Genomic DNA, 27,623 nt, shown 5'->3' on the forward strand with positions numbered 1-27,623 from the left:
TTCTGCTGTTAAAGAAATAATCTTCTTGTTATAAAACAGTTATGTAAGTATTTCATTTCAGAGGTCACATTTCTGTAAGCTGAAATGTTGGGCTAAAATTTCTGAAAGCCTATGTGGGATATTATTTAAATAAAATTTAAAAAAGCAAATCCTCAAACAGTGTTATTTCAACTTCTGCCCATGCTGTCAGTATTTTAAAATATCTTCAGAAGATTTAAGGGAATAGTCATAGTATACGAATAGGATGCTTCTGTAGTAACTTCAGCTCTTCTGTTGAGATTGTGTGGGATTCAGTAGAACTCCAAACCTCCGTGGGATGTGACGAGAGCAGAACGTTGAACAGAAGTTCAGTAATGCTCATGTGATTTGGTAGTTACAAAAGTAGATGCCTGTAGAGAGGTTTTAAACTAGTTTTCCACATCACCATAGTACTTCTGCAGCCTTAAAATTTGAAGAAAAAATTCAGAAAACCCTGTATGCTGTGTATGGTCAGTAAGTGCTAAAGATGTACATTTTTCTGCTTTACCTGTGAAACCACTCTTTTAAATGTGTTCTGATCATTACGGAGTTTCCTAGCCAGCCACCATTGACCACAACTCCTCAGGTCAAATCCAGCAAGTCTGTGTGACTGCAAAGAAATGACTAATAAATTGTCTGTGACTTCCAGATAATCTTGTTTTAGAGAATCTGATTTGCCTATCAATCGGCCAGCTTCATTATGTGGTAGGAAAAAAAGTCTGAACATTTTTTCTTTTTGCGTTTTGGTCTGTTTGAGGTGAATGATTTTGTGAGAATTCTCTCTAACTCCAGTATATAAAAAAGGACTTTTTTTGCTTGTTCTTGAGTGGAGTCATTTCAAATTAATGTATTATTTTTAATTAAGAATGGTTTTCTTTCAAACATGAGGGTGTGGAGTAGGAATTTAGACATACTTCAGTATATCTTCCACTGTTTGGAAAAAAATGCTATTGTATACCTCTGAAGTGTTGGTGCTTGGCAGATGTGAAATTTTCATGTGGTTTCCTCCTAAATTGGTATATGCACAGTATGATAGCAATGTACTCTTATTAAAAATGATCTTTCCATTATCCTTTTACTCTGATGAGGTGCTGCTGCTTGTTGAGAACTGGAAAGATGCCTTAGTGTGAATAGAGGATTGGACTTCCTGTGTGTAGTTGTAGCATTGCATACAGACTTATGTTAATGTGTGGTTTAAAAAAAAACAAAACAAAACAAAAACGTTAATTTAGATGTGTGGTTGCAGAGATTTTTTGATAATGATTAGAAGTAGTATATGTCAATTAAAACTGAAATAATGGATAAATTATCCTTTTCCAAATACTTAAGTGTAATTACATTTGATTTATAGGTGGAATATTTTTTCTACTTGTTCTCTGGAGTCTATATCAGTTCTGCATTCTTTGTTTCTTTTTGGTGGTCTGGGTTTTTAAGCCATTAATTTGATAGATGTCAAAGCTTTGCCTTTGTTTATAGTGTAGTATCATCTTTATTTGAGAAAGTATGGGGACGCTATCTGATAATGATAGAAGACAGATTTGTGTTCTTCAAAGCACTTGTTCCAAATCAAATTGTACAAAACCAAGAAGGGGTTTGTTTCAGAGTATTCATATACTAAAATGTTTGTAGTACTATGTAGGCAATTCAGCCAAATCAATAAACTTAAATGTATATGCACACACACACATGAATGTCTATGTATATATCTGCTGATGCTTCCACATCAAAAAGCTGCTAAGAAAAACGGCAAGAAACTTTCCTGTGGCGTTTTTGCATTGTCACATTAATATGGTGGCAATGAAGGAAGCGCCTACCTAATTCAGGATAGGTTGGTGTTGTCTTACCTGCGCCATCTCTGCCTTTCCTGTTGAGAAAGTTAACAAAAGGGCTAGGTTTTCTTTAAGTAAAAATCCTGTCCTGGTTTAGAAACATAAACTTTTGTGTGAAAATTGTACCATGTTTTTTTTCTAGTAGGCTATAGCTTGGCTTTTTCATGCCTTGATGTCAGTGTTTTCTGTTTCCAGACTGTGACCTGAATATGGTAAAAGCATGATAATAATCTTTGCAGAGAACCTTTTATCTGTTTTGGTTCTGAGAATTTTTTTAAGTGTTCCAGAAAGAAAGCACTTCTATTCACCACTGTTATTTCACGTATTCCTGTAGTTCTGTAATTTATATTTTCCAGAGATTTTTGCATCTGAGGTTATGATATTTAGGTCTTTTAAAAATCAACTTTCAGAATTACTGTTTTACTGAGTTATTGGTGTCTGCCAGTATTAAGTAGGCCAGGAGTATTCTATTCTGCTTTTAAAACCAGCAAAACAAATTTTGTCCCTTTAAATGGAAGTGAGAACAGCATTATGTAATGGCTGTTGTTTTTAGCTCAAATTTCTGGAGTACACCACAAATAAAATCCTACCTTTCCTGTGCCCATTGAAAGTGACGAGGAAAACATAACCTTGATGATTTCTGACAAACAAATGAGGGTTACTTATGGCAAGCCAGAATTGTTGAATTAGAAGCTATATTCCAAGCCTGCTTGTAAGTCTTCACAAATCCTATCACAATGGAAGGCATGGAGTAACAAAAATATTGTGAAACAAATGCCTCCTGGGTGGCTAATTATTGGCATTCTTTCCTTTTCACTCAAAGAGAAGCTCTGTATCTTCCCTGTAAAATGCTGTCAGACTCGAGAGCAAGAATGCTTTGGGGTGGGGAGCTGAAATCTCTTCAGTGGTTTATTCGTGAGAGATTTCTTATTTATGCTTATGTTACACTGGAAGAAAAAATAGTTCTTAAAAGGAATTGCATTAAATCCTTACAGTCACAAAAGGCTGTTAATACCTAGGCTTTCTGTATTAAAATATCATGTAAACAATGATTGCATTATTTGTGCTGGTTCATGGATGTTGTTCCAGTTAGAAATAAATGTTGAATTCAGAAGAACAGTTAATGCAGAATCTTAATTTAACATATTTTGTTTAGATGAACTAATGGAGTGAGACGGTTTTTCAGTTTATTATACTTTGGTTTTAAGCGAATGCCAAAGCTTTTCTGCTGATTTGAAGTAAGAACTTATGATCATATTACTGTTTATCATGCTCTGTAGAGGTTGCAATTATTCCCTTTCTCTGAGCATTCTTGTGTCAGCTTGGTTATTAAAAGCTTTAGATGCCATAATGTTAATTAGAAAATTACAATGGTGTAATTGCATTTTCATCTTTGTGGAAAAGTGGCAGTTCTCAGAGAAGGAAGAAATAAAAAGCCAGTATATGCCTTCCTGTATCTGTCTGGAGGTGGTTCATATTATAGAAGCTTTTCGATGAGTGTAAAAAATAAGTCTCAAAGTTGAGAGACATTTAAAAACATTAAAGAAAATAAACTCTGTCCAGGAAGTCTGAATTTGAGAGAAAAGTAAGTTTCCCAAAATTATGCTTTCATATTGGCCATGAAAATCACTAAACCTGTTCTCGCTTAGTTAATTTTAATTTAATAGGCCATTGCTTGTGTTCCAGTAACTTCAGTTCCTTTACAGAATCTGGGGAAATATTGCTATAAATGTGAACAATAGCCATCTCTCCTGATACCTTTATGGCCTGACTTTCTATTTTTGGTCTCCTTCATTTGTGTTGTGCTTCCTAGGAGATTTGAAATTCGTTATTGTGCATCTGTTCTGCCTTCTTTGTGAAAGCTGTCAGTCCAATATTTTGATTAGGGTTATGATTTGGGGGAAGAGAGGATTAGGGAAGAGAGAATCTATTCTCTTCTGACCATGCTGCAAACAGGTTTTGTTACAGCATTTTTCTGTCATGATTTTCCAACCTCCCCTGGAGAACTAAAGCAAAAAAGATGGAGATCCAGCATCTCTGACATTAGAGACATGAAGTTTGTGTGTTTCACATAGCTTTGGTATGTATGCTTAGCTTTCAGGGAGCTTCTCATTGTGTTACTTTTCTTAGTACTAATGGTGAAGGGTAGAAGAGCTTCTTACTGCATGGTAACAAGCATTTTTCTTGTTCCATGAATGTGCAATAATTGTCCTAAGTCTGCTTTAAACAGGAAAGGGTAACTCTCATGCGTTTATAAGAAAAGCTTAGTGACAGAAGTCTGGTGACATCACTGGCTTGTTCAAAACTGCACCAAGGGAAGAGAATTTAGTTGCAGCTTCACAGTGAGATAGCTCAGCACATCAGCAGAAAGCTCTCATAGAGACACAAAAACTCATGGCAGACAGCTATGAGAAATCTTACCATTTCTTACTTTTGTATTTTTGGCATTAATGAAGAAACAGGTTTATAATTCAGAGGTCATTGAATAGTGTAATTGTGGAATACATAAGAAAACAAAACAAAACAACCCTTATTAATTCAAGCAGTGGCTTAGAATATTTATTTAAAAATCTACAATTAATTTGCCATGAGTTCATTTCTAAAGACTAATAGGGTTATTTTTCACTCTTCCCTTAATAGTGTGTATCTGGCCGGGGGGGTGTATTTAAAATAAAAGCATCACTGCTTGCCCAAATATCCGTGTTGTAGCTAAGGCTGGTGCTCAGTAGTCCCACAGTACTGTTTAAAAATCAGTCAGGCTTGCAATTTTTTATATATTAATAAAAATTAAGTAGATGCTCTGGTCTGTAATCAGGATAAATCCACTGACTTAATCTGAGTTTTCTGATTCATACTATCTTCACTTGGTTTACTTAAAGAGAAGAATTGAGCAAGGGTAGCTAGCAAAAAGTAGGAGAAGGCAGATAGGGCAAAATGAAAATGTCCTGCAGTCACTTTGAAGATCGAATATAAAAAAGGCTGAAAGTCAAGTCAGGAAATCATGCTCCCTGACCTAACTTTGGAATGCAGAATATGGGGAAAATGCAGAAATGGCCTAGGAATTTCTCTGGGGTATGTCATTTTGAGAGACCAGTCCGTGTGTGTATACAGTGCATCATTTTATACTTCAAGTGTAGTAAAACAACTTAGCTAAAAAAGCAGGCTGAAATACTTTTCTGAAAAAAGAGGTTTTCAAATTATACTTAATTGCTGTTTGCTTAAGTTCTGGTTACATTAACTAAGCATAAATATGTCCATAACGGTGAGCACAGATTTAAGTGTTTTGTCAAACAGAAAGAGATTTAAACAAGCTTTGCTTGTGTTTAAATGTTCTGATCTGCCATGATCTACTGAGTACTCTTCCTTATATTCTTGAATCTAATAAAAACATGGTCTGTTAGGTTAAAGATGTAGAGTCAAAAATGTTTGGCTTTAATATGTTGTGTTCTCTTCACAAACTATAGCAGTAGGGCTGCCTTTGTAGTACTGAAAAACAGAAATGGAAACCTGGCAGTGTGTGGTATGCCTATACACTGCTGCCCTCAACGCTTCTCAACTAAAGTATCAAAATCAAACATCAGTATTTGAGCAAATAGGGCTAAGTACAAAACAAGTTATTGAGTGAAAATAGAAGAACTTACCACCTGTTTCCAGCCTCTTTGGCACTTAAATTGTTCTCCAGAAGAAAATTTAGGGAGCTATGATTGCATGCAGATGAAGAGTTGTTGGTGAAGCCTGATGTGGGCAGAAGGTCCCACTGAATTGCTTGGAGAAATGGGATGAAAGGTTGGCATGAAGTTGGGAGCACATTCACAAGAAACTTGAAAAACTGTAATAATTTGGTGCTAAGGTGAATCATATTATTCTATCAAACATTAAACTGATAAATCAGTACCTTCTATTGAATGTTTTCCTCTATATTATATACTTATGTAAAATACAGTACACATGTAGGGGTGTGTGTGTGTAGGTACACTCATATACACAAAAATCTTAAACTGAATATGTGGGACTTTTTCTTGAATAATTAAAATTCACCCTTCTGAGTCCATTTCATCTCCTCCGTGCCACCACCCCAAGTGTTGTCATGCTTTAGTATTAGCAAATGAAATGTATCTAGTCCAAGAAAGGGCAAGTGTGAAACCAATGATGACTGCTTTGCAGAAGTCACATAACTGTCAAAAATATTAGTAATTTGTGGAGTGCATCAGTTATTTGCTTTTGACCTTTGGAAGTAAGAAATGGTGCTTATTCTGTAGAAGCACATCTTTTTAATGGTAGCATTTCCCAGAATCAGAAGGAACAAAAGCTCAGTTAGGAGCAAGACCTTTAATATATTTTAGTAGAAGTAACTGATTAAAGTTGATACATATTGTGAAATGTGGTAATTTCACTGCCTCCCAGTCCTGCTTGTAGCTGCTGTTGATCATTAAAATTTATAACAAGTTTCACAGCTGCTGTTGAGTTAACTAAGGTAATAGCCTGTGTTAAGCTGTAATTGGATTCTCCCTGTCATCTTCACTTGCAGCAGACTGAATTCTGTTAAACGTTATTAAGCTTATGACACCCTGTGGCAATAGTGAGCCATTGCATGTTATGTATTGCTGCAGAATTGCATTTTGGACACACTTTTGTGGTAGAGCCTTCACTTTTCAGAACTAAAGTGTCTACAGACTACTTTTGGCCTCCCAAAAAGATGCTTCCCTCAGAGGCAAGAGTAGAAGTCATGCTTCTTTTCAGCATCCTGCATTTACAAATAAACTTATTTGCAGGACCAAGCCAACACATTGTGTTTCGCCTGTCTTATTTTGAAGCTGCCTCTTTATCTCTGGTGTTTCTGAAACAGTTTTCTGACTGTGTGCCCAGGAAACAGCAAAGGCAAGCAAATACTTCTGAGAGGTGCAGTCTTCACTGAACTGTGGTTTTGTTTTGTCATAAACCTTTAAAATTATTTTGTAAAGCATCTGTTAGCAATAGTTGTATTATCAGCTAATCAAACAAGGTAGCAAAGATAGTGTTGTATGGACTTTTAAACCATAATACTTACAGTGCTCTTTGAGGATTCATGAAAGATGCTGCAGCCACCAGTTTGGTCGTGTTTTGGCAGACACTAGAGGGTGGGTCTGTGAAGACAATTCTTATCACATCTTGAAATATTCACCATGATGTTTGCACCTCTCCACTATAAAAAAGCATTACCCCACAAAACCGTGTTTAGCTGAAGCAAGTTACTGTGTGGAAGTGTTATGTCTTTATCTGCTGATAGCTACCTACTGGTGATGTAATGATTTTGCTTTATATCACACCCAACAGAAATGGGAGTGGGATATGCTTTTAGTGCCTCCAGGGTTAAACCCTAGTGTTCTGATCCAGCGTAGTAAAATACTTGGTATTTTTTGCAATAAATATTTATTTTGGACAGAGGACAGATGAAGTGTGAAATTTTATTTACAAAATTTGTCTATATCCACATAGTTACATATATACACATATATGTATGCTTTTAGGAGCTGGGACGACAGTTGTTCCCCAACACTTCCATGGGGCAACATAAAATTGAATGGGCTTCTGAAGTCACAGTTTTTACGGCTTCCAGGTAGCTCCTGTGGTTTTGCCGACAGAGAAGGTTACTCAAACATTTTCTTTACAAGCCTGTTTTCAGTGGTTCACATGTGTCAAAACATAACTGCTTGCTCTGAAATTCTCTGTGCCAGGAGTCAGCCTTAGGCTAAATTTTCCAGAATCATTTTTGTGAAGGTGACATGGAACGCACAGGCACTTTCTGGGAAGTGTCGTAGGTGCAGGAGGTAGGAATAGGGCAGACTTGGATGAGGAGATGGGCGAATAAAACCAGCTACTGAGGTGGTGGCTGCTGGGTTGATGAAGGGATCAGCAAAGGAGACACTGAACAACTGAGGGAGTGGGCAGCAGGGATGGGGCAGTAACTGGGGCAGGGCAGTTTCTGCCACTCTGAGTCCTGGGTAGTCTGGTTTTGGTTACATTCTTTTGCTGTCTCTAAAGTAGGATGTGTGGGGGTTTTATTCCCCTCAGTCAATCAAAACCATGTTGAATCTACCAGTTACTCCCTCAGCTCAAACCATGTTGGCACATGCTGTAGTGAGAAGTGTAGTTACGCTGTAAAGATGGTGCTATATATAACAGACCATGGAGGTGGGGAGGGGGTGTGTTTCAATTGCTGAAACAATTGAAAGTACTTTTGGAGTCATAACACTATATACATAAGATGAAAGGATATGTTCTGAGTCTTTGATTTTGTTGCTTTAATGTTCAGTAAAGTAAACTGAAAAGGATGCCAGTGGAAGGATAAAAAACAGTTACAGTATAAAATGTAGTGAGTAGAAAAGTGAAGTAGTCAAGACACTAGAAATTTTTTGAGAGCAAAGCTTGAATCAGTTGTGGTGTTTTAAAAACAATTAAACAAAACTCTAAACAAACAAACCAAAAACACTGCAGAGTTGAGGAGAAGATGACGCTAAACTAAATGTTCACCACAATTCGTGATTCACCACAATTAGCTGTCATTTCCTGGAGGGAAGCTGAACAGCTCTAAATGTTAAAGTAATCTAAAGTGTAGCTATGTAGAAAGAAAAAAAATAAGGTAACACCTTAATTGAAAGGTAGATCTAGAGAATGAGTCCTTGACTGAAAATGTGAACTGTGAGACTGAAAGCAGCAGTGCAAAGAATGAAGTAAGGAGTAGAATTCATACAAAAAGAGGAACTGAGTCTGCGTGATTTTGCCTCAGATGAGAAGATGGGTAGGCATCCCAGGGTGGCTATCAGAGATTGGGACTGAGCTGTGGATGGAAGTAGTTAGGGTTAGTGGTAGAAAGGTAATTCATGCATCATCAGTATACCATGGTATGTGAAGGCATAATAGACAAAGAGTACCTCAAGCATTTAACTAAAAGTGGTGGGACATGGTAATTCGATAGTTACAGAGAAGTGTCCACCTTCCCTATATTGGAGAGACCACACCAGGTGGGCTGCAGGCAGCAGCCTGCTCACTGAGGCTAACTAACATTGCAGATAGTACTGACCAAGGTGTCTAAAACTCTTTGATTCTTTTCCAGGCTCCCCAGCCTGACCTTTACTTACAGAACAGCCATTATAATATGTAGCTTTTTATCACTTTGTACCTTGTACACCTTTGTCAAAAATGTTAATACATCATTGATATGAAAATAATTGTGTGGTAAATACAATGTTTAGAAACAAAGGCCACTTCACATTAAGAGAATATTATGAATACCTTTTAGTTGATTATGAATCTTTGCTATCTTTTGGGATATGATTTATATCTCTAAAGAGTATCCAGTCTATTAAAACCCACATTTCTCTTTCAAGCATACTTTGTTATGATAATTACATTCTGTTTCTCGTTTTGTCAGCATAATGCTTTTTATTAAAGCATCACGCTACAAACCTGTGTTTTTCAAGTGTTAGTACACTGTTTTATACAAAAGACAATTTCAGGTTATGATCAGATCCTTGCGTAATCGAATCTAAATGTTCAAATCAAATGAGAAGAGGGACTCCACTTCTTAAATACTGTACTTACACATCCTTTGTTCTGTTTTAAACTGTTTGGTCCCTACTCTTTCATTTTGTCTTTCCAGTTAAAGACCTGTAACGAGCTCCATTAGATTCTTGATTCACCTTGTTCCTAAAGCACAAGTTGTAGGTTAGGCCTGCTACACTGAAAGAAAGTTTTTGGGAGCCTCATTTCTTGCTTTTTCATCCTGATTGTAGATTGATTTAATTGTCTTTAGGATTACTTTAATCTCATGTGCAGAAGAGCACATTCTGTGCCAGGGATATATAGATTCTTCGTTACAGTGGTGTTTACATCTTACATGATTAACACAATTGACAATCAGTTTTTCTGTTGACAAATATGGAAAGGTGAGAGGATTTTACCATTTTTCTTCCCAAATATTATTTTGATTGTGATAGTAGGTACTTACAGGTGCATTAGCTGATCATATAGCTGTGTTTTGTCCACTTTTTCATGTGGCATCTTGATCACACATGGAGTTCCTTAGCTCTGATGCGAATGAAGAATGACTGAAAGGCAGTTGCTCTGAATGTAATGCTAAGATGTCAGTTAGATTAAGATAAAAGGGTGGTTGGTACCTGCAGGGCAGAGGGGCATGTTGACAGGGAAAGTGTTATTGTCCAGCTTTGAACAGAGAAGCAAGCAGTGAGTTATACCTATGGTTAACATGACTGTGGGTGTGTGGTGGACTGTAATAGTCATAAGAGCAGTACTGAGAAATGGTTTGCTGGTAACTGGCTGTTTCTGTTTTCATTTGTGTGGTTTTATTCTGCTCTGCGTTGATTAATGGTTTTATTTTATGGTATCCAGGAAATCATTTTTGCATTTAGTATGTATTCATTTAGGAAATGTGAACTATGAGTCTGTATTGGGTGGTATTTGTAGCAATTGTTGAGAAGATTGTGACAAGGATGGTTAATTCTTGCAAGATCTTGTTCCATTCAATAAACCACTGTAGACTGGCTACCAATAATGAGCTAGGTAAGTCCTGAAGAAGTCATAAGAACATGGTTTGGAAAACATACCTTCCATTATACACTCTATTTTGAGTATGTATTGGTTGTTCTCTGATGCTTTTTGCCCTGTATGCTTTCCAGCAGGGGGCAGTTTGACAGGTAGGGGCACGTTTGCCAGAAGGACATGACACAGAAATCTTGCTCTGCAGGAGGTTACTGTATATATCCTTTGTATATTTCCCTGCTGGGAGTATTTTTGTTGGGCAAAGATTATCCTTAGGCTGGTTAGGTTGTGGCTTGTCATGGCTCTGCTGAAAGCAGAAGTGATAAAGTTGCGGGTTTTATGTAGGCAAGTGGGTTTGGCTGTGGGCTTTTTACTTGTGGTAGTGTCATGGCTTAAACCCAGCCAGTAACTCAAAACCACGCAGCCCTGCTCCCTCCCTCAGGACCGCTCCCTCCGCTCCTTCCCCATCCCCCAGCAGGGATGGGGAGGAGAATCTAAAGAATATAAACCTCACTGTTTGAGATAAGAACAGCTTAATAACTAAAAGAAAGTAAATTACAGTGATAATAGAAAGAATACCAACCATAGCAAGAATGATAATAGTGGGGGGGGGGGGGGGGGGGGGGGGAACACAAGAGAAGAAATGAAAGCTCAGAAAACACAAGTGATGCACAGTACAATTGCTCATCACCCACTGACCGATACCCAGCCCAACCCGAGCAGCAATCTGGGTCTTCTGAGTGACTCCCCCCAGTTTCTATATGGGCATGACATGCTGTGGTATAGAATACTCCTTTGGCTAGTTTGGGTCAAGTGTCCTGTCTCTGATTGCTCCCAGCTTCTTGTGCCACTCCTCACTGGCAGAGCATGAAAGACTGAAAAGTCCTTAATCAGGGTAAGTGCTACTGAGCAACAACTAAAACATTTGTGTGTTATCAACATTATTTCCAGCGTAAAGTCAAAACACAGCACTGCACCAGCTACTAGAAAGAAAAATAACTTTTACAGCTGTAAACAAGGTGTTGTATATTGCATGTTGGTTGTGGTGCCTAGGAAGCTGACCTTAGAGCAGGACTGTATGAGAGGGTCATTTAGTGAAGGGAGGATTTTAATATCTTTGCAGTAGAAGCGTGGAAGTTTGTGGGTTTGATTCAGGTGCTGGAGAAAGTAATCCTGTACGTTGCGGTTATAGTGTAATTTTGCTAATTCGGTTACCTAGAAAGTAATTCTCGAGGTAGCATATTCTTGAGAAATGGCGTATTGCAGGTTTGTTCTGGGGTCTATGATTTGGGGAAAAAAGGACAGTTGTTACTCTTTGATTGGACTACTGATTTCTGCACCTTAGAGTGTGTGACAAATGGCTTTTGCAGATGTGGTAATAGAAGAGGTGGTAAGTTTTATGTGCCTCACACCCATGGGTTGCACTCATGTACAGTGCAGTGGAAACCATAAAGTAACTGATTTTCTGAGCCCTGCTGGAGATAAGCTGTGTAGCAGTTCGTTTCATTAAAATCTGAAATTACAAAGTAAAAATTATTCAGAAGATGCAATGTATTTCCCATTGATCACATACTCTGTTCGTGTTTGAAATGTCTTTAGCATAATTCCTTTCTTGCTGACTCTGAAGATCTACCTTTTGTTTCCTGTCTACTCAGAGAAGGTTAGGTTAAGTTGCAAGGCTTCTCTTTCAGAACTTCTTTCCAGTTAATGAGTACTGAACCAGATTACAGGCACTGATTCTGCTATTGTGTAGTTTCAGGCACAAAGTAATCTCTAATAGATATTTAAATTCTGATAACTGTTAAGATCAGAACAGGTGAACATTGTTAGCTGATATTTTACTTTTTTTCAGATATAAAATTGGATTCATGCTTATGGCTTTGGTTTAAGTACTGATTTTTTTTTAATTATTTTACAAATAGCTGTTAGAGTTGAGTTCTTTCTGAAGCCTTTTGTGAGTGTCTAAAGATTAATAATCACAGAAATTGTTAAAATAGCTAGCTGGCTTATTTCTAGCATGCTTTCTTTTGCAGATGGCTTTTGAAAGCACTCTGCATCTCAAACCCTAGCATGGATTTAGAACGGCTTTGAAACAGTTTTCAACATGGCAGAATAGAAAGAGTGTGACATGACTACTTAATCTCTAGCTGGGGCCAAGGGTTCTTTTTACATAATCCCATTATTCTTACAATCTGTTAATGCAGTGGAAGGAGTAACAGACCAATGGTTGCAAAAAAAAACTTGCAATAAACCAATCACTCATAATTTGGGACTGTGGTATACAAGAAGATTTTGAGGAGCCTTGTTATTGGTGAATTTAATTGCAGTTGTTATTATTAATATTAACAGATGACAGTGAGGCTAACATCGTCTTAAAGGTGAAATATATTATATAGCATTCATGTTCCTTCCACTAATTTTTACAACCTGGTAGTGTAAACTGAACCATCTACAGGCTGTAAAATTAAAATACATACTTCTAAAATATGTATTGCATCTGATATTTCATCAAAAAACAACCAAAACAAAACAAAGGCTTATTTTCTAATGTAATTGTGATTATAAACTCAAATGTAAAATAACTAATATTACAGATTTGTACATTGACATTCCCTTTAGTTGTGTTTCATAAGTGTTTGGTTTGGTACAAAAGACTACACTGCAGTTTTCACCATACCTCAATCTTGACTAACTTATGTTAAAGTTTGTTTTGCTAAATCATTTCTATGAATCCAAGCCAAAATCAGTATGTTGAAAATTGTCTAAAGAAAAGAAATCCACCAGAACTTTACAAATCAGTCCTACAAAGGTGATTGAGTTTTTGCTTTCTCTTTAAAGATCAAACTTCCTGTAATAATTCCCATATAATCCCTGTGTAGTTAAACAACACAGTAGTCATAACAGGCTTGGAATCTATGCAAGGCATCAGCTCAACAGTTTAACTCTTAATAACAGAAGGATCAAAGGACCTCACTGACAATTTTATTTTAAAATAAAACATGATACAGACATAAATGTTAGTCTGAGTAGAATGCTTTTGTAGCATGCATTTTGGATATTTCATATTGTAGATCAAAACCAGTGCTCCTTGTCTCAGCCACAGAAAGAAATCTCACACACTTCCACTATCCTAAAGCAAATGTTTCACTTCACCAGTTGATAGGTCTGTGCTGGAGAAAAATACTGCTGAGAGAAGGGAAAGGATCTGTGATATGCAGCTTCTTCCCTCTGTGCAAGAATAGTGTGTATGTTTGAAAATGTGGTTTGATATCTTAAAAAAAAAACCAACTCTTAGTGTAGGGATCTTGTATGTTTTTAACTTGCCATGCAACTTCAGAGTAATTAAGTAAACTTCCTTTGAAATTAACTGTGTTGCTGTAGGGTACTGAAAATAATGGAAGCTACAATATCCCATTAGTAATTTGAACAAATTATAGTCACCTCAATGGCTTTTTTCTGTACTGAAATTTGTCTTTAGAGGGACAGTTGTGTGCCTTATGCAGTTGTCTTCTGGTATTTAGACAACTCCTGCTAAGATGAAATAAATCACAAATCTACTTAAGAAACTGACTGTAAACAGTGTCCTTTTTCTTGGTTCATTTTAAGTGAGGTGCTACATTGATAGGAAGTTTGCATCCAGTTCTCATAAACTGTTATTCTGACGTGTCAAATTATGAAATACCTTCTGCTGTCATAGGGTTTATTTTGTCCCAGTTCTTAGAGATTTTGAATTTCTGGAAGTGTACCTCATCACTGGAGTAGACACGCTTTCTTTTTCAGACTAATACAGTGTCAAGTTGATACCTGAATATTTAAATTAAATACTTCCTGTCAAACATTCAGAAAGCCAACTCTCAATATTGAAGGTGGGAACTGATTCATCAGTGCCGGAACTCACTTTACTGTTGATGACAAGCAGAATGGTTTTTCTGCTGTTTTACAAAAGAATACATCACATATGCAGTGTGATTAATTGCCCTGTTTTTTAGTTTAGTAAGTTTTTATTCTGCTAGAGCCCAGTGTATTATGCTTGTAAGTAGTAGTAGTGTGTGAAAAGAGTCCTAACAATTCCCAGGTACAAAATTATTTGCAGAGAAGGGAGGAAAGAATGTGAATCACTTGGAGTTCTTACTCTTAATTTTAAAAATATCTATCTTCCTGGTGGGATATTATGCTCTTTTAATAGGATTCTGAAAATGGATTTAAGGTGACAGAGGGGAGATTTAGATCAGATACTTCACTATGAGGGTAGTGAGACACTAAAACAGGCTGCCCAAGGAAGTTGTGGCTGCCCCATCATTGGGAGTGTTCAAGGACAGGTTGGATGAGGCTTGGAGCAACCTGGTTTAGTGGAAGATGTCTCTGCCAATGGCAGGACAGGTTGGAACTAGATAATTTTTAAGGTGTCTTCCAACCCAAACTATTCTATGATTCAAATTTTAATTAGCCAAACTATACAGTCATTTAGAGAGTAATTCAGAGTTGGTGAGTTACTTAGAAGCTGGTAAAACATAGAATCATAGAATAGAGTTGGAAAGGACCTTAAGATCATCTAATTCCAACCCCCCTGCCGTGGTCAGGGACACCTCACACTAAACCATGTCACCCAAGGCTCTGTCCAACCTGGCCTTGAACACCACCAGGGATGGAGCATTCACAGCTTCCCTGGGCAACCCATTCTAGTGCCTCACCACCCTTACAGTAAAGAACTTCCTCCTTATAGCCAATCTAAACTTCCTTTGTTTAAGTTTTAACCCGTTACCCCTTGTCCTATCACTACAGTCCCTAATGAATAGTCCCTCTCCAGCATCCTTATAAGCCTCTTTCAGATACTGGAAGGCTGTGCATGCAGCCTTCTCTTCTCCAGGCTGAACAGCCCCAACTTTCTCAGCCTGTCTTCATGCAGGAGGTGCTCCAGTCCCCTGATCATCCTCATGGCCCTTCTCTGGACTTGTTTCAACAGTTCCATGTCCTTTTTATCTTGAGGACACCAGAACTGCACACAATACTCCAGGTGAGGTCTCACAAGAGCAGAGTAAAGGGGCAGGATCACCTCCTTCGACCTGCTGGTCACGCTCCTTTTGATGCAGCCCAGGATACAGTTGGCTTTCTGGGTTGCAAACACACACTGCCGGCTCATATTCATTTTCTCATCAACCAACACCCCCAAGTCCTTCTCTGCAGGGCTGCTCTGAATCTCTTCTCTGCCCAACCTGTAGCTGTGCCTGGGATTGCTCTGACCCAAGTGTAGGACCTTGCAGTTGTCATGATTAAACTTCATGAGGTTGGCATCAGCCCACCTCACAAGCGTGTCAAGGTCCCTCTGGATGGCATTCCTTCCCTCCAGTGTATCAACCGAACCACACAGCTTGGTGTCATCGGCAAACTTGCTGAGGGGGCACTCAATCCCACTGTCCATGTCAGCGATGAAGATGTTGAACAAGACCGGTCCCAACACCGATCCCTGAGGGACACCACTCGTTACTGGTCTCCAGCTGGGCATTGAGCCATTGACCACAACTCTTTGTGTGTGGCCATCCAGCCAGTTCTTTATCCACCGAGTGGTCCATCCATCAAATTGATGTCTCCTTTCTTATTATAAAAAAAAGTAATTTAAGATTCGATTCTTTGCATTTCACCTTGTGTACTTTGCAATCCAGGAAATAACTATTGAGTTTCTATTGGTTTGAACATTTGCAACTAAAAAGGAAAATTGAGGCACTTCCGCAATATATGCTCTGTTTAAAAACACAGCTATTGAATTCTGAGATTTCAAAATATTACACGGATACTGTGTACTGTAATACAAAAAGTAAGATAAAGCTTTAGAAAAGACCACAGAGTAAACGTGCTTGGAGAAGTCAGATGACAGGATAGGTCCCTTTGTTCCTAAGCAGGAAGATGGATAGAGAAAAAAAATCAGCATAGTGCGGGGTCTGGGCATTGTAAAGCATGGTGCAGATAATGTGTAACATGAAACTGTTTCATTTGTATTCTCTGAGAAATCCAGAGGTAATCAAAACTGTTAACACAATGAGTTTTGTTAAATTTATTAGGGAAAAAAAGAGTAAGAGTCCTTAGGACTGCTTTGAAGTCTTCCTCACACACAGTATAGCATCATGATAGCTATCAGATGTAATTGGGACAAAAGGGACTTTGATCTTCTTGTCTTTCCAGAGTGGACCACCTTTTGAGGCAGGATCTCAGTTCTAGCTAACAAATGTTTAGAGAAGGGATTAGCTTCAAATTCATTTCCAGATTGTGCTTTCTGATTTCAGACTTTCTTATTTCAACGCATTATAACTGTGTTGGCAGTTTTGTAATTGAAGACCTAACTCTTTGCTAAAATAAAATGTATAGTTTTCTGCTTTGGCTGCACAACAATTTTATGAAGAAACCATTGTTAGAGAAACATATGACTGAGAGAAACATAATATATGACTGATGATGTAGCAGAATCTCTCCTGTATACAAGAGCTGAAATATCTGTCTGACACATTTTATGTCTGCTGTCAGTGTACTGTATGCAAAACTCAGCAAAATTGATTTTCACATTCTCAGCACTTATGCTCAAGGTTGTATCTGTCACAAACGGTCTGCTGTTACCTTTTGTATCACAGAGTGAGTTTTCATTTATTCCAATGTATGAGAAATGTTTGCTTTCCTTTTTGCTGCATTTAAATACTCAAGTAATGACCTGCCACTCGTATAAATTATATTCCACTACAAGAAGGCTTTCCAAAATTCTTACCAATGGAAACTCAGGTACTAGTGGCCTTAGGAAAAGTTTTGGGCTTTGTACTGCTCTGTGGGCATCCATGGAGTTGATACTCCATCTCATCAGCATCTTACCCTTCAAATTCAGAACTACAAACTCACGCACCTGTGCTTACCGCAATTTGTTGATGGGTGGTAGCTGCCAGTGTGAAAAAAGTTTTGGGTGCGCACTTCAAGTGGTCTTGCTACTGCTTGTGCTGTGTATCTGTCAAATTGAGCCCTTCAGTACTATGTTGAGTTAATTCAATGTTTAAACATTCTGCCTTGATGCCAATGAATTCTGAATATCCCTAGGATTACCAGAAGTTGTATGTGTATGCAGAGAGGTTTATTGGAGTACACCTCTTTCTGAAGATGTCCCTTGATACCACTTCTGGTAGCTGATCTGTTTTGGTTTTTTTTTCTCCTCAGCATGTTTCTTTACCCTAGTCACTTCTTCCATCATATGTTGTGAGGGTCATCTGAGATTTATTTTCAACTACCAATACCACTGGATTTTGTAAAGGATTGTTTACTCCTCCAGATAAAGTTATTTGAAATTAAGTTTGAAATCTAGTGTCATGGCCTGTTAATGTATTCAACTGTTTATTACATTTTAAGTAGCAATTTGTTGAGAAAGAAGTGATATAACACCATCTCTATCTTTTCAGCTGAGGAATCAAAGCACCTTTTCCACAGATAATGCAGAAACTCTATAGCATTCATTTCTCTCTCCTATGACTGTGAAAAAAGTCACCAAATACAAACATAAGCAATGCTCTGCTTATCTTTCATTTTTTCTAGATTGTTCCGAAAGTATAAATCTGCAGAAATGGCTGGTCTCCTTTAGTCATTTAAATGAAGTGATGAATGCTGAAAATGTAAGTGTGGGTGATAACTATGTGGTTACTGATCAAAGCAACTAGAGAGAGTGCAAGTTCGGTAATGACTCAGATCATTTTTTGTTATAAAGTCCCCAGGAGCCTTGGACTTAATCATACAAGATAATTGTGCTTTGAACACATGTAAACTAACCCTGTGTTGTCCATTTTTACCTTTTCTTCACATGCACCTAGTAGTTCATTAAAAAGATAAGTGAAGGTCTAGACTTCATGATTGTAAAGGTCTTTTCCAATCCTGTATGTTCCTCATTTTTCTGTTTCTTTCCCCTGAGAAATTTTTCTCCTTTTTCTCTTCACTTTAGAAGGGGGACTGGAGGTTACACACACCCCAGTCTTACCTAACTGTGCTCTTTTGGTTCTTTGTAGGTTTTTTGCTTTTAAGACAGAAGATTTGTTTGTGACTATTACGCTAAACAAAGAAGGTGCTCCTCTCCAGTTTTGCACCCATTATAGAACATTGGCTACAGAGAGAAATTTAGATACAGTGAGCATGTCAGTCTTAGCTTTGTCCCCTGGGACTCTGGAAGAAAGCATGCTTTCTGTACTATGCACAGCTTGTCAGATTTTAAAATCTGAAAAAGTATTGTCATTATCAAAGATGAGATAAAAAACAAGCAAAGTATGCTATTCATAATAATCATTATGGTGTATCCTAACACATATTCTCCAATGAAAGCACATTTCTGTAGTAGGTATGCTTTGATGAAGTTGGATATACTTTTAGAGGTGTTGTAGAAGCCAGTGTCCTGCTAAAGTGTTTCAAAGCCAGGTTGTTGTTTTTAACAATATCCTATTTAAAGCAGTTGATTCCTTACCAGATGAGCTGTAAGTGCATCTATTTTGATAGTTACATACATGTAACACCAAAATGCTGTCACTGCATTTCCAAATACTATTGGAGTGTACTTGCTCAATAGCTGGACCTGAAAAATCCCTTAAGTCAGTCATATGCGAAGCTTGAAATCTGTACATCTACTTGGTTCATAGTTACAAACTCAGGGTGTGAGAAAGCAACTGCAACCTAGCATGTGTGGTTTTTCATGGTTTCTACTACAGCTAACATAGGGAAAAATCCTGTTGGATAGTGAGCTGTGGTACCGCATGCCTGCCCATGGGTCTCTTTTCATTGCCCAGGTTCCTGGGGTGGTAGTGCTCACCAGGGTACAGTGATTTGGTGTGCTGTGGCAAGTTGTAATTGTGTCAGTCCACTGACAGCTTCAAGTTTGGAAGGACAATCATCATCTGCATATTCTGCTGAGATGTGTTTTTTATTGTGATGCAATGGGTCATGTTCACACTTCCAGCTATGCAATCAAAAATTAAACATATAGTTGTCTAGCACATTGCTTGGAGTTGCAGCTGATGGCCATGGCAGAGTTGCATTTACTCTGAGTTCCAGATGAACAGTGTAAAAGAATGAAGCCAGCTTTTTAGTCAGAGCCATAGAGTATATTTACTATCAAATATCTGAATTACAAAGGAGCAAATTGCCTACTATTTCATTTTAAGCAAAATAATCATAGTGGTCAGCATATAATTTTTCATGTATTTATTTTAGACTTCTAGAAAATACAGCATGTCTATGATCTTAAATATAATAGTAAAAAAACACAAACAAACCAAAAACAATCAAAACAACACAACACAATTTCAGAAAAATCAGAACTCTGTGTGTTTTTTTTTTCTGGACAATGAGTGTAGAAATTAAGCCAGGATATTCTGATGGGTTTTATAACTTTGGGATTAGAGAATAAAGGACAGCATTAATTCCTGATACGATTCCTTTAGTTTTTGACCAAATTGATCTATGCTTGCTTCTAGCATGTATCCTCAATTAATCCTTCCATAAAGAAAAACAAAACTAGTTTTAATGCGGGAGCAGTTTGGAATAGGCATTTCCATTTTCTTCCCTGCCTGCAGAGCTACAACTGCTGTGATTGCTGTGACCTGGGTAATGGCTGTTGCCTAGTCTTTTTCATGAGTTATGGAAAGTAAGTGATAGTACTTGGGTTTTATTTTTCCTTCATGAATTTTTCCTGCCTTTCTCAGGCAGTTGGAGTTATTCATGTGAGCTGTAGGCTGCATATTATTGCCAACTTTCACACTCTATCCAATTTCTTACTACACCTGGTTAGGGAAGAGTTAAGTCAGACATAGATTTATCAGAGATAAATGAAATTTTAGGTGTCCAAATACTACAAGGAGAGAGACACTCATCTTTCTTTACCAAATCTAGGAGGAGTCTAAGGTAACCAAGTTCTCACTTTTTAGGCTGGATCTGGGAATTTGTCACAAGCATCTAAAAAGTGATCTGTGAATAGCTTTTTTGATAATGACCTGTCTATCATCCCAGATACACCTACTGTTGATTCAAGGAAAAAAAAAAATTAATCTTATCTCAGAGTAACTTGTTTGATGCAATGGCCAGAAATAATGGTTCCAGCTCCTTTCCTTATACTTCATTTTCTGAGACAATGAATTCACATCTATCCATCTATCTCTGGAGAGGCTTCTTCCTCAGTATGGCTTTCCACTCCTTTTTGGGAATCCTTGCACCTTTTTTTTTTTTTTTTTTAACATGAGAAGTAATTTTAAAAGTGGCTAACATAATACTTCAGAACCTCTGCCAGAGGAAGTGGTTGTTGCAGTTTGCAAACTGAGAGGGGATGAAAAGAAGTTGGCCAGTCAACTTCTCTGTTCATTGGTGACCTGTATTTCAAAGGGGGGGGGGATTGAACTTCTGTTTGGAGCTAACTTATAATTATTGGTATCTAATGAGCCTGTACTTAAACCCCTACCCCAACCTAACCAAAACCTGCTTGAAATGAAATTAAAAAAATAAGAAAAGGGCAGGAGAAAATGGCTTTATCAGATATCACGCAAATGACAAACCTGTAGTCAGACAGCTCAGATTCTGTAGCCTTAATGGATTTCTGGCAGAAGCCAAGAGTAATAATTAAAGTAAAAACCTTAAAGTAATTTTTTTTTTCCAGTCTGTTTAAACACAGACTGCTATTTCAAATGTCTGTAAATAAAAAAAGCAGAAAGCAGAGCACATTTAATTTGGGAGTTGAGGATTATTGTTCTGCAGTATGCTCCACTGCATGCAGTCTTCAAAGCTAATTCATATCCCACACTCTTTTTGTCAGCAAATCAGTACATATTTATATCAGTTTTTAGATTTAACTAGTATTTGTTCTTTTAAAATCATTTCTTGTAATGCCATAGGAATGGCACTGCTGTCTTTGTGTTTCTGTAGAACATGTCTTTGATAGTCTCAAGTGTAAAACTACAACAGGAATACTGTTTTTTGAAAGAGGAATTAATGGCAGGAATGGGGATTGGGTGGAAGAAATCAGGGAAACCTGCAAGTTCTGGTAGAGCTTTCTCAGATCTGATAGCGTGGAGAGTAACAGGTGCTGTGGCACTGGTAAAACGGTCTCTGACTTGATAGCCTGAAAATCAGCAGATGCTTCAACTTCATTCTTTCATGCTAGAAGAAAAGGGTGATCATATGTGGTGCTGGAGGCTGTCAGCTACTAGGTGAGTTCAGTAGACTTGCTCATTGAAGTAAAAGGTGGTAGAGCATCATTTAAACTATGAGTGTAACTCCACGAGTTTTGAAATAGAAGTATTCGTTGCACCGATGCAGTGCGGAGTTCTACATCAAGATTCCAGACTTTTAAAATTCATGAGGAAGTGACAATTTAGAACTTTCTTTAGAGGAGGAACAAATGTACAGAAAAACGAGGCTGTACAAGTGCTAGCAGTTTTTATGATTTATCTGCCCTCCTCATATATGCATACTGAGATGGTCATTGTCCTGAGTCGCTGTAGTGAGATGTAACGTTACATCAATACTATAATTAGGAAGGAAAATTAAAGTCTTTTAAAACCAAAAAAATTGTCTTACAACAGATAGTGTTGTTATTTTAAATTCTGATAGTTTTCTTGCAACTAGAATCTGGAAACAGCTGTTTGCTGTATGCTTAAATAGGTAGAGTTTGTGGATGTTTGGTGAACTTAGATCCCACCTGACCTCGATGGGTTCACACGAAAAAGTCATGAACCTGTCACAGATCCCAGACAGAATATCGCTGATTGTTCACGACTGAGTACTGAACTTCAGGTAAGTGTGATTTGAAGTGGCAGGATTACATTTGGGATGGGGGGGGGGGGGGGGGGGGGGGCAGCTTTTTTCATGGCAGCTGCATGAAGCTGATCAGAAGTGTGAAGTGTTCAAAGTAGTCCCAGCAGATACGTATTATTGGAAAAATGCAAGTGAGGTGGGCAAAGCTGCCTGACAGATTGCAAAACCATACTGTAAGTTATACTGATCACATGCATATGGCCTCAATATAAGTAACGTTTATTTGTGTGCAGAGATTTATCCTCCACACCACCTTTTTTGTAGCAAAATTCAGAGCAGTGAAGTAGGAACGCTACAATCAGATATAAAAGGATTTAGAACTGTTTAGGTGGCTGGGCCAACAGCTGGCAAACACAGTTCACTGTGGAAAAATGTAAAATAATTAGTCTGGGAGCAAGAAATTGAAGGAAACACAGTGTATGCTGCAATGGAACAATCATTCAGCACACTGATGAGGAAAAGGATTTGAAGGTTATTGTGGAAAAATCATTGAAACCGTGAGGTTTGTGCACAGCTGCAAGAAAGTAAGTTACTAGGTTGTATCAGAAGGATAAAATACAAAATCAGAGGCGATAGAGTTACAGGAGTGTTAGGCTCCATCTGGAATACTGTATGTAGCATTGGTCACCATGCTGCACAAGGAAGATATTGTCTGGAAAAGAGCACAAAAGCAGTAACAAAGGTAAATATTTTATGTGTGAAGATGTGGGAAGATGATCTAGTAAAACAGACACATATATCCTTTACTTTGTACAAGATTAAAAATTAGGAGTGATTGTAGAAATGGAGAAATAGAAACGGGCAACTTAGAACTGCATGGAAGGACTGATAAGGATCTGGAATAAATTATTTCAGAAAGTCTCTTGGTATATATAGCATACATAAATTCTGTAGATTTCGTGACGAGAATTAAAGGGAATGACAATCCATGTTAAATCTGTGATTGAGTTTTAAATTTGAAGGCAGGCACACTAAGCTGTTTCCCTTCCCTCCCCTCTTAGAGGTTTGCAGCTAGGATGACCATAGTTTTCATATTTACTACAGCTTGTAACTGGGAGGGGGGCACACAGTTTGTAGCTAAGAATTATGCTTCTGTGTCTGCTAAGAATGCTTCTAAGTACATTGAGGAGTACCCAAATTGTTCACACTGTGTATTAGGAATAACATGTTCATTCTGCCTGTGCTTTTCTGTATTTCAAAGTCCTGCAATTACAAGGCTGACTTTCTAGTGTCTCTGTAATGCCATTACAGGATAATGATGCGCTTACACAGCATGCCACAGGGTTGGAAAAGTGTTTTAGAGTGTTTGCTGCGTCATCAAACTTAGTTCTCCCATTTAAAAAAAAATTGGGGGAGAGAAAGCCAAGCATATTAAAGAATATGGCATTCAGAGTTTATGTAAGTGGTAAAATTATAGTTAAGATGAGAAAATATGCTAAAGCAATTAAACTATTTTAAGTAATAAAACTTGTTTTTTATGGATTGAGCACTTGGCTGGGTGGGATGCTTAGCTCTTTTTTTTTTTGGGGGGGGGGGGGTGGGGTGGTTGGTTTGTTTGTTGTTTTTTTTCTTTTTTCCTTAATTCCTAGCTAGCTGTTGCAGGAGCAGTAAGAGAGCATGTGAATAATAGATAACCCCATGCACTTCAGTTCAGTGGAGAAAATTGCTCTGCAGATTTGAATTTAGCTATCTGCATCTTTGGATCTAAACCAGATGCAGCAGGTTAGGGGATTAATGTCTGAGAAAGCAGCTTGTCAAATTCAGTGTAACTTGTTAACTTCTCCTGGGAACCTTTTCAGTTTTGATACCCTACTTTGAAAATTTTGAAGTGGTTTAGTCCCAGCTGTTTCTCTGTTGTCACATGGCCATGGCAATGAGAACAGTTCTGCTGTAGTCTGTGTTCAGTGCGCTGGGGCCATTTCTCAAGTCTTCTGTGGAGGCATACAACAGAGCCCAGCACTCAGTATTTGATACTGTGATTCTAGGTTGATACTCATGAGACTGGAGCATCTTTTAGAGGAGAGACTGTGGGAGCTGGGCCTGTTTAGAGAAGACTGAGAGGGGATTTCATTAATACATACAAGTATCTCAAAGCTGAGTGCCAGGAGGATGGTGCCAGACTCTTTTCCAATGATGCCCAGTGACAAGACGAGGAGCAGTGGCCATAACCGAAGACACAAGAAGTTTTGTCTCAACGTGAGGAAGAACTTCTCTATGTTAAGGCTGGCAGAGCCCTGGAACAGGCTGCCCAGGAGTCTCTTTCTCTGGAAACATTCAAAACCCGCCTGGATGTGTTCCTGTGTAACCTGCTCTAGGTGCCTTGGCAGAGGAGTTGTACCCAATGATCTCCAGGGGTCCCTTCCAACCCAGACAATTCTGTGATTTCCATACCTTTAGATACCTAACTGAGGAAGTTGGTCTTTAAGTCACTCTGGCATAAGTGGGAGGGAGCAGTCTTCAGCTTCTCCTTCTCTCTGCAGTTTGATACCAAAAATTTATTGTTATTAACACCCCTCCCAATTTGTGTTTGAATTGTGGAACAAATCAAAGATATAATTCTTTGATAATTAAATAAAAGAAGACCTGTTCTTCAGTCATACTGCTTTTGACCCACTTTTGATAATGTCACTTCAGATTGTTTCCAAGAATTAGAGAAGGGTGGCATACATAATTGTTAGACTCAGGTCAGAAAAGCTTCAGATGTTACCTTAAAGACTGTTTGGCAATCATAAAACTGCTCTAACTGGATCCACAAGATCAATGAAGCATGAGAAAGTAGATCAGTTTTGAGTAAACCCATGTATAGTTTAATTTGAAATGTGCAGCTGCAGTTTTGCAGAAAACAAAATATAAAAAGCACAATGCTTTTATTCAGCTTGAAGTGAAAGCATTTTTTCCAGCTATCAATTTACAGCTTAAGATAATGGATTTTGGCAGAGTGCAGAGCTATTAAGTAATGTTTATTAAAATGGATAAGAAAGGATTTGAGAGGTGGCCTGTAAGAGAGGTTTTTTAAAGGACTGGTTAGTAGAATAAAGAAATAGCATTTTCTTCTAGAAGTTTTATGTCCCTTTCTTTTATGTCCTTTATAGGTCATTAATGAAGAAAATTGTGGTGATATCATCTTATTATTTAGTACAGTTTGTGAAGTGGTATGGAAACTTACAGAGTTTTTTTTCACCTCTACTGTAAGGCTGAAAACCTTAAGCTTGTAAAACATTTATCCCAAAGAGAGAAATGACCAACTATATCTAAGTTTGCCTCAGTCACAAAACTACCATATAATTTGACATGAACTTGACATTCCCAGGGTCTATTGTCCATTGTGCAGTTCTTCACAATAGGCAATAGATGTGTGAAGCTCCATGCCAAAAGTCATTGAAGCCACTACAAGTTTGCATGGACTCAAGGAGATGCTGGGCAAGTGCCAGAAAGTGATACAACCAAGAATTCTCAAATACATAGAAACCACATCCAGCTCAGGATGTCCCTCAGCTCAAAATAGAGTAATACTGAGAGAATATTTTTATTCCTTCCTAAGCATTTGCTTATGGCCAGTTCTTGAATTGATGCAGACACACTGCTATTGCACTTTTAGTATAATGTCTGACTCATTCAGATGCTCTAACGTTGCAGCCACAGAACCATAATGAAGGAGAAGGGATATTGGATGAGGTGGACCTTTGGTCTGACCCAGTGCAGTCATTCATCCATTCTTCTGAGACCATCTCTGACCAAATTTGGGAAGATACTTAAATGTTTTCTAAATACTTTCAAGGGAGGGCTAGACATATCTGTGGGTTCCGCTCTGAGCGTGAGCTTACAGTGTATGTGTAAGTCTTACAGTGTATGTGTGCATATTTTTGTTTTTCTGAATAGAAATGCTTTTGGAGTCTGTATATCTGCTAAGAGGTCACAGAATTGAAATATTCCAAGTGGAAGGTCAAAGCTTTGGAGCACTACAGAGCCTTGGACACAGGGATGTCTTGGCACTTTTTCTGCAGTTAGAAGCAGGGTATAACTACTTTAAATGAATATTTTATAATAATAAGCTTTAATATCATATAATGTCATATATATAATCCAAAGATTTCTCTATTTAGAATAATCTAAATATTACTGAGTTTACCAACTGACACTTATGTGGGCTGACTTCTTTTAAGTCTATTCTGCATGAGCAATAAAAATATTAAGACATGATGACATTCAAGGTAAGTATGGAGTTTATGCACCCCTGTAGGCGTCTTTGCAATAGGGGGTACCCTGGGACCCCATTCTTCACTGCAGATGTTCCCCAGAGATCACCTGTCTAAGTGGAGGTAATGGCAAGGAGAGTTTGAGCTTGGCTGAGCACATGCCCTAGATGCAGTGGAGACCAAAGAAATGTGCATTTCTCTTCCGTTGTCTTTCAAAATGAGTAAGGTGTTTCCTAAGCACAGTGAGGACAACCCTGTAAATAGTATCTACCCATCTCATTACTGGCTTCAGTGCTACAAATCCAGAATGAATCTGGTTTTTATGGATGATGGTTAGTGCTAGCTAAACATCAACTCACCAGTTTGTGCTTTCAAGTTGTTACATTATAGTGGTGGCTAATGAATCTTCTCCAGCAGATAGGGGAAAATTTACTTGCGTAATTTTAGGTACTACTGTAAACATTTACAAATCAGCAGACTATCTTTGAAAAATGTAGGCATGCTTGAGGTCTTAGGATGTCTGAGAACTTTTATTTCATTAAGAGAAAAGAGGTTGGACAAATACAGCATTAATTTGACTCAGTCTGGTTTTTACACAATGTCATCCGTCTTGAATTAAATGCTGTAGTCAAACTATTTCACAAAAGAAGTCTGAGATAAAGATAATCTTAAAAACTTTGAAGAGGAGGAGAAGAGAGAATTGCATCAGATAGAGTTCTGGACCTCCCAAAGAAATGTAATTTTTGTGCTAATAGCACAGTCTGCTTCCAAGAATATGGCAGCTTTGATAAATGAAGCAACACTGATAACCACTGAGGTCTTGAAACAGAAAATCACCAGATGCTTGATGACCTGCTTAAATGGTACAACCTCTACAAAAGCTGTTTAAGGTGCAGCCAGGATTACTGAAAACAACTTTATCTGTGGTACAGAGGAATGTAGCACAGAGAAATGTAGCACAGAAAAATGGATGACCTACCAGGTACGGGTTTCTGCTAGATTGAGATGCTGCAGAGAAGAAAATCTAGTGCTGCATTGTGACCTTGCAGTTGTGCTGAAGGTGCAGCAGTGATGGGCTTCAAAGGGAGGATTGAGAAAACATACTTGAACTTTCATTATAGAAGGAAAGTTCAAAATTAGAGAATGGAATTTATAAACACAATAAAAAATGAAGGGTCATTACAACTCTGCTGTAATCAGGAATACACTGGTTTTACACTCAGTAATGGCTCCA

At 37.9% G+C, this 27,623-nt stretch overlaps 1 protein-coding gene and 1 long non-coding RNA gene across 3 annotated transcripts in view; both read left to right on the forward strand.

Annotated features, from left to right (window-relative positions):
* MICU2 (mitochondrial calcium uptake 2) overlaps window positions 1-27,623 on the forward strand; it is a 143,263-nt gene that overhangs the window by 39,486 nt on the left and 76,154 nt on the right. The gene's annotated exons all lie outside the window — the stretch shown is intronic.
* Window positions 20,841-24,350, forward strand: LOC133271765 (uncharacterized). The gene is made up of 3 exons (XR_009744243.1): window positions 20,841-21,586; window positions 22,041-22,172; window positions 24,179-24,350. It is a non-coding gene; the product is annotated as an uncharacterized LOC133271765 (long non-coding RNA).

This window comes from Pezoporus flaviventris, unplaced genomic scaffold (assembly GCF_033815535.1).
Source record: "Pezoporus flaviventris isolate CSIRO_AGI_PZ_B2104156 unplaced genomic scaffold, CSIRO_AGI_Pfla_v1 ptg000025l, whole genome shotgun sequence".
Taxonomy (NCBI): Eukaryota; Metazoa; Chordata; class Aves; order Psittaciformes; family Psittacidae; genus Pezoporus; species Pezoporus flaviventris.